We start from the raw sequence: 8682 nt of genomic DNA on the forward strand, positions 1-8682 counted from the left end.
CTCACTCTCTCTATCGCTCACGCTCTCACTCTCTCTCTCTCTCTCGCTCTCTATCTCTGACTGCTGAGTGTGAGAGGAGCGTTTGCGTGTGAATTGGAGCTTGTGAGTGAATTCTTTTTTTATCTTTCTTTCTTCTCTTTCTTTCTTGTATGGGTTATTGTTAAGAAGTGGTGGTGTATTTATTGGTTGTTCATTGTCAGCCTCCAGAATGAACAGTGCCATTGTCATCTTTCTTAGCTCTGTTGAAAAGGCAAATGACTTAGTTGAGAATGGTATAGTGATTGAGAATATTTTTACTCATGATTTACTCATGTGGATCTCCTCTTTTGAAACATGTGGTTTCATTTAGGAGATTCGTTTACATGATCCTAAAAGATGATGAGGATTTAGATCTTTCTCTGCATATAAAAGTGGAGTTTGATTATGTCGTTTATGTTACCACGGACAAGATGAAGTGTTTTAAATGTGGATTAGCGGGGCACTTGATCCGTGCATGTCCTGGTAAAAGATCCAGGTAAAAGAACCTGAAAATGTGGTTGAGGAAAATAGACCGGGTGATGTTAAAACATCGAATATGCTAAAAAGTGTCAATTTACCTAAAGTTTTACTGCTCGATTCGTTTGGTGATGATCATGGCATTGAAATGGAGACAGCAGATTGATTTCAAAGTTCCGTCGAAAAGGAAAACATCTGACGAGTTTCAGACGGTTAGAGCTAAGAAAGCTGACGTGGATGTTTGTTGTGGTGAAAGTGAAGGTGAATCTTCTGATTCTAGCGTCAGTCTCTCTCAGAGTGACTTCTCTAGTCGAGGTTGTGAAGTCGAAGACATTAAACTGTTTTTAAAAGCTACTAAAAACAAGAGAGGGGTCTGTGTAGCTGATTATTTTTCTGACACAAAGCAGTTCTTTGATAAAACCAGGTTATGTCGGAGAGTTTTACAAACAATCCGTCAGTGGAGGGGTGGCTATTCTTTTTTCTAAAGCTTTCAATCCAACTTCTTATCAGGTGGATGAAGTAGTTAAGGGCAGGCTTTTAAAAGTAAGAGCGATTTTTGAGAATTTTATTTTTGTTTTTATTTGCGTGTATATTCCAACCGCACCAATAGAAAGAATGCTATTTTTAAATACTTTGTGTTCGGTCTTACAAAAATGCTGTGTAGAAGAATATTTATTCGTGGGTGGTGACTTTAACTGTACACAGTCAAACTTGGACAGAAACCATATTGAACTTCACTTGCCGTCTCGTAATCGTTTGATCCAGTTTGTCAAACCCCATGAGCTATCTGATGTTTGGAGACAATTTAATCGGGCACAAAAACAGTGTGACAGTGTGATTTCGCTGGCCAGATTGGATCGGTTTTATGTTTTTAAGCATCACTGTAATATTGTAAAGAAATGTTTAATTACCCCAGTGAGTTTTTCTGATCACAGTATGGTGCTGTGTTCTGTGTTTTTAAACTCCATTAAACCAAGAAGTGCATACTGGCAGCTTAACACTACTTTGTTTAGTGACAGGTACTTTCAGAACGTCTTTATGTGGTGGGATTTTGGGAAAGCCCAAATAAAACAATTTTGTTTGCAGTATATACTCAAAACGTCACTAGAGAGACAAGTTTGATTATGAACACCTTGACTGACATTTTAAAACTTCTAGAATTAGCTGAGTCAACTGATAGCCGGAGGTATTTAGATTCATTGTCAAAGAAAAGGACACAGTTGGCTGATTTATTGAACATCAAAACACAGGGGGCTCTGGTCAGGTCAGGGTTCCAGAGTGCGGACCAAATGGATGCTCCATCCAAGTTCTTTTTTAACCTGGAGAAAAAGAACGGTCAGAGCAGAGTCATCCATGCTCTGCGCTCTGAGTCTGGAGCAGGGCCGTGGAGAGACCTTTGGAGGGGTAGGTGCTCAAAGTATAAAAAGAGCACATGGAACATGGCTTTAAATGGCGCTGTTCCATTCCTTGCTGATTCACATATAGATATTGATGGTTATGTATTGTTAGAGCAGCAAATGCTTTGATGCAGTTTTGAAAAAGAAACAATAGAGAAGACAATTTTAAGTTTAAAATAATAATAGCTCTGGGATTAGAAACTGAAATGTCTTAATTTGTCCCAACCTGATGGCTTTTTCTTCTCTGTTCTACAGAATAATTAAGAACAGCTGTTATAGTAAAAACTATAGAAAACACTTGTGCCTCTACATTTTCCTCTTTCTCACCAGCCTCTGTCTCCTGGCTTGCTGTTCCCTGCTCTCTTTTTGTCACTTGTGCCTCTACATTTCCCTCTTTTTCTTCCTCTATCTCCATCTTCTCACACGTATCTATTACTTTCCACTCTCTGTCCATCTAGGAACAAGGCTCAATTTACTATTTCAGCATTAATCTATTATTTTAACCATCACTACTACTCTTGCACCTATCAATAAGTCCACCTTAAATATTGATACAAAATATAAAAAACTGATACACTGGAATACAGTGATTCATATTATTATTACTGTTGTAGTTGTTGTTGCCTAAAATCGAACACCTTTGCGATGTAAACAAATGACAGGCTAAATTTGTTATTCATATCCTTCACACTGCACTTTCATATCAGGTATATTATTACATTGATACATGATATTTTTACATTTATTTCCAGAGAGATACTGAGTTTACAAGCTAAAGTGGTCTTGCTGTAGTAAACACCGTTGCTATTGTAGAAAAAAAATAATATATGGTTTATATGTATATAATCAGAAAGAGGGTGGGGGGTCAAATGGGGGGTCAAGGCGTTTTTGGCATGGTCTTGAGACCCCCCAGGACCCCCCCTTGCGCCGCCGGTGTTGTCGAATACAACCTTTTTTTTTTGTTTCAAACAGTTCCTTGAACAATAATAAGCTGACAATGAAGTAAATGTATAATTGTGGTGAAGTAGACACCTCGCTGGGCACGCACGTACACATACACACACCTGCATACATACCCCATTCACTTTTCATTCCCCTCTCCTTACCTGCTAGTTCTGCTGACGGCAAAGCGGGTGCACACGCCAGGCCGATGGCACACGGACATTTCTCCACCTAGTGTTTCCCTTTAAACCCGTCTCTTGCCGATCATTTCTCGCACACGCTCATACACTGTCCTTGTCTTTGTCTTGTTGTATCTATAGTCGATTAAATGTTGGTTCGAGGAGAGTTGACTGTCTTCTAGCGGGTAAATGTTGCGTCGGCCAAACAGAGCGCACGGAGGGCGCCCTTTTATGACGTACTGATTAGTCGCGTCGGCGCAGCACCGCTGAAAGCAGGCGAAACCATTGTCTTGTGTGTGAGGGGGGGGGGGGGATTATATTTAACAAATGTGTCAAATATTTTTTACTTCTATGTAATATGGGTAATGAATAGGTGCCCTTTTGAATAATTGCTGGAAATAACTTAATGTTGTTTTTAAGGTGTCTAGAAATGTGTGGAAGATCAAAAGGGTGGAAGCTGTTTTAATTACTTACCCTTGAATTAAATATGCCGAAAAGGGGCGGAGTCTGGAATATAAAAGGGGAGGCAAGCTTCCATTCAGGATTTGTTAACTAAGTTAGCGAGAGAGCTACAGTGGAACCTCGAGCCGAACACCAACTTATTGAGGAGATTTTGTATATTGTGGATACAGTGGATACAGTTTTCATTTTGTTTTGTTGTTTCTTTGATACTTTAGTATTTTTTTTTAGGGTTTCATGCACTTGTAAATATTCCTCACTGTGGACTGTCTCGTTTATTGGCACTGTAAATAAAATACACCCTGCACGAAAGTGCTGTGCGAGTAAGCCATATTTTTTTTTCCTCATGGACTCCCACAACTTTTTCCCTTCCCCCCCAAAGCAAGTAGTGGTGCTCGCTTCATCACAATAATAATTAGCACAGATTATTAATTTACCGCTGTTAACGCGCATGTGATGGGCGAAGACGCGCCGCGGAGCGTCAGACGCGCGTGAGGACCAAACACAGCAGAAAGGTAGCAAACTTCACTCTTATTATTTCTCTTTTACTATAGCGATTAATTTTTAGATACGTGATCTGAGTCTTTCATAGAGTTGTTTTATAAAAGCAGTAACTTTGAAATCAGCTCTGAATGTTCCTGTAAGTGTTTAAAAACTAGTTATGATTTAATAACGTGTTGAATGAATTTAGTAAGAACGGTACTCTACATTTTTTTACATAGAGGTTCTTAATATAGGCTGAAATATAGTGTTTTGTTTATAGTATAAAGGTGATCTTATGGTGCATTGCTAGTTAAAAGTTAGACTGTTAATATAATATAGAGGAAGATCAATCTTAATTATTTTTACTATGTTAAAATGCATTTAGTTTTTACATTCGTTAGTTAAAGTTTTCAGATCGGGACTTCTGTTGGCGACTTGGCTGATTCAGATCGAGACTTCTGAGTCTGTTCGCGACTCGGTTGATTCAGATCGGGACTTCGGAGCCTGTTCGCGACTCCGTTGATTCAGATCGGCACTTCGGAGCCTGTTCGCGACTCGGTTGATTCAGATCGGCACTTCGGAGCCTGTTCGCGACTCGGTTGATTCAGATCGGCACTTCGGAGCCTGTTCGCGACTCGGTTGATTCAGATCGGCACTTCGGAGCCTGTTCGCGACTCCGTTGATTCAGATCGGCACTTCGGAGCCTGTTCGCGACTCGGTTGATTCAGATCGGCACTTCGGAGCCTGTTCGCGACTCGGTTGATTCAGATCGGCACTTCGGAGTCTGTTCGCGACTCGGTTGATTCAGATCGGCACTTCGGAGCCTGTTCGCGACTCTGTTGATTCAGATCGAGACTCCGGAGACTGTTTGTATTTTTTTTTTTTTTAATTCAAATCTGGACATTGAAGCAGGAAATGTTTGTCAAACAGTTCATTAGTGATAAATGAATATTTGGACCTGAGGCTTTTTTTAACCTGTCGATTTGATTTTTTTTTTTTATGATTTCAATTACTTTTGGAAGTTAAGGCTTCTTGTACCTCAGTTGCATGTGTTGTGTTTTATGAATTGTGCATGGATTTATCGACTGAGAAATAAAGTTGAACAGAAATTATGAACTCTTAAAGATGATGATGAAAAGAAAAGGTAATATTGCATATAAAATTATATGTAAGTATGAACTAACTTGCGCAATACAGTAAATATTCTTACTCTACAAGTGAAAATGTTTGGCTCAGTTTACAGAAAAGTGTACGTTACACATCCTTTCATTATGATGCAACATTGTTTCCTCCTCAGATGAGTATTTAACATCTTTATTATTATGGGGATTAGTGTGTAAGTGCTACACACACACACACACACACACAAACTGGTCAGAGTTTGGGATCAGAATGATTTTTTATGTTTGTTTGTTTTTACAGCAGTTTCTTTTACTCATCAAAAATACAGGATTTAAAAAATATATATTATTATAAAGTAAAAAAAAACTTTTTCTATTTTAATATACATTAAAATCTATTTTATTTCTGTGATTTTCAGCATCATTACTCCATTACTGATTTATTATCAGAGTTGTGCTGCTGAACTGTGACACTTCTTTCAGGATTATTTGATGAATGAAATGTTAAAAAGAAGAGCATTTATTTAAAATAGAAGTCTTTTCTAACAATAAACACTAGAGTTCAAAAGTTTATAACTCTTTTAGAATATATTAAATTGATAAGAAGTGTATCAAAGATTAATATTGTAAGAAGAGATTTATATTTTGAATAAACTCTGTTCTTTAAAAAAAAAAATTATACATCGAAGAATCCTGAAAAAGGTATCGAAGATTCCAAAATAATGTTCGGCATCACAACTATTATTAATTCTAATAATAAATCATCATATTTTAATGATTTCTGAAGATCATGTGACACTGAAGACTGGAGGAATGATGCTGAAAATACAGCTGCACATCACAGAAATAAATGATATTTTAAAGGATATTAAAATAGAAACTATTATTTTATATATTTTATTTTGGTAAGTTTGAATTATTACTGATTTTTGACTGTAGCATCATTAATAGCCGCGTGTCGACAGCACTACTTGTATTGTCGAATACAACCTTTTTTTTGTTTCAGACAGTTCATTGAACAATAATAAATGAAGTACCTGAAGCTGACAATGAAGTAAATGTATAATAATTAGCACAGATGATTGATTTAGCGCTGTAAACGCGCGTGTGAGGGGCGGAGACGCGCCGTTGATTCAGATCGGCACTTCGGAGTCTGTTCGCGACTCCGTTGATTCAGATCGGCACTTCGGAGCCTGTTCGCGACTCCGTTGATTCAGTTCGGCACTTCGGAGTCTGTTCGCGACTCCATTGATTCAGATCGGCACTTCTGAGTCTGTTCGCGACTCCGTTGATTCAGATCGGCACTTCGGAGCCTGTTCGCGACTCCGTTGATTCAGATCGGCACTTCGGAGCCTGTTCGCGACTCCGTTGATTCAGATCGGCACTTCGGAGCCTGTTCGCGACTCGGTTGATTTAGATCGGCACATCGGAGCCTGTTCGCGACTCTGTTGATTCAGATTGAGACTCAGGAGACTGTTTGTAATTATTATTATTTTTTTATTCAAATCTTGACATTGAAGCAGGAAATTTTTGTCAAACAGTTCATTAGTGATAAATGAATATTTGGACCTGAGGCTTTTTTTATGATTTCAATGACTTTTGGAAGTCAAGGCTTCTTGTACCTCAGTTGCATGTGTTGTGTTTTATAAATAGTGCATGGATTTATCAACTGAGAAATAAAGTTGAACAGAAATTATTATGAACTCTTAAAGATGATGATGAAAAGAAAAGGTAATATTACATATAAAATTATATGTAAGTATGAACTAACTTGCGCAATACAGTAAATATTCTTACTCTACCCTAAATAAGTGAAAATGTTTGGCTCAGTTTACAGAAAAGTGTACATTACACATCCTTTCATTATGATGCAACATTGTTTCCTCCTCAGATGAGTATTTAACATCTTTAATATTATGGGGATTAGTGTGTAAGTGCTACACACACACACACACACACACACACTCACTCACCCACACACACACAAACTGGTCAGAGTTTGGGATCAGAATGATTTTTTTATGTTTGTTTGTTTTTACAGGAGTTTCTTTTACTCATCAAAAATACAGGATTTAACAAATATATATTATGAAGTAAAAAAAAAAATATTTTTCTATTTTCATATACATTAAAATCTATTTTATTTCTGTGATTTTCAGCATCATCACTCCATTACTGATTTATTATCAGAGTTGTGCTGCTGAACTGTGACACTTCTTTCAGGATTATTTGATGAATGAAATGTTAAAAAGAAGAGCATTTATTTAAAATAGAAGTCTTTTCTAACAATAAACACTAGAGTTCAAAAGTTTATAACTCTTTTAGAATGTATTAAATTGATAAGAAGTGAATCAAAGATTAATATTGTAAGAAGAGATTTATATTTTGAATAAACTCTGTTCTTTAAAAAAAAATTATACATAGAAGAATCCTGAAAAAGGTATCGAAGATTCCAAAATAATATTTGCCATCACAACTATTATTAATTCTAATAAGAAATCATCATATTTTAATTATTTCTGAAGATCATGTGACACTGAAGACTGGAGGAATGATGCTGGAAATACAGCTGCACATCACAGAAATAAATTATATTTTAAAGGATATTAAAATAGAAACTATTATTTTATATATTTTATTTTGATTAGTTTGAATTATTACTGATTTTTGACTGTAGCATCATTAATAGCCGCGTGTCGACAGCACTACTTGTATTGTCGAATACAACCTTTTTTTTGTTTCAGACAGTTCATTGAACAATAATAAATGAAGTACCTGAAGCTGACAATGAAGTAAATGTATAATAATTAGCACAGATGATTAATTTACCGCTGTTAACGCGCGTGTGAGGGGCGGAGACGCGCCGCGGAGCGTCAGACGCGCGTGAGGACCAAACACAGCAGAAAGCTAGGAAACTTCACTCCTCTTATTATTTCTCTTTTATTCAGATCGGCACTTCGGAGCCTATTCGCGACTCGGTTGATTCAGATCGGCACTTCGGAGTCTGTTCGCGACTCCGTTGATTCAGATCGGCACTTCGGAGTCTGTTCGCGACTCCGTTGATTCAGATCGGCACTTCGGAGCCTGTTCGCGACTCCGTTGATTCAGTTCGGCACTTCGGAGTCTGTTCTCGACTCGGTTGATTCAGATCGGCACTTCGGAGTCTGTTCGCGACTCGGTTGATTCAGATCGGCACTTCGGAGTCTGTTCGCGACTCGGTTGATTCAGATCGGCACTTCGGAGCCTGTTCGCGACTCGGTTGATTCAGATCGGCACTTCGGAGTCTGTTCGCGACTCGGTTGATTCAGATCGGCACTTCGGAGCCTGTTGGCGACTCGGTTGATTCAGATCGGCACTTCGGAGCCTGTTCGCGACTCGGTTGATTCAGATCGGCACTTCGGAGCCTGTTCGCGACTCGGTTGATTCAGATCGAGACTCCGGAGACTGTTTGTAATAAAAAAAAAAAAATTTAAATCTGGACATTGAAGCAGGAAATGTTTGTCAAACAGTTCATTAGTGATAAATGAATATTTGGAACTGAGGCTTTTTTTAACCTGTCGATTTGATTTTTTTAATGATTTCAATTACTTTTGGAAGTCAAGGCTT

The sequence above is a fragment of the Carassius gibelio genome, chromosome A25 (genome assembly GCF_023724105.1).
Source record: "Carassius gibelio isolate Cgi1373 ecotype wild population from Czech Republic chromosome A25, carGib1.2-hapl.c, whole genome shotgun sequence".
In the NCBI taxonomy this organism is placed as follows: Eukaryota; Metazoa; Chordata; class Actinopteri; order Cypriniformes; family Cyprinidae; genus Carassius; species Carassius gibelio.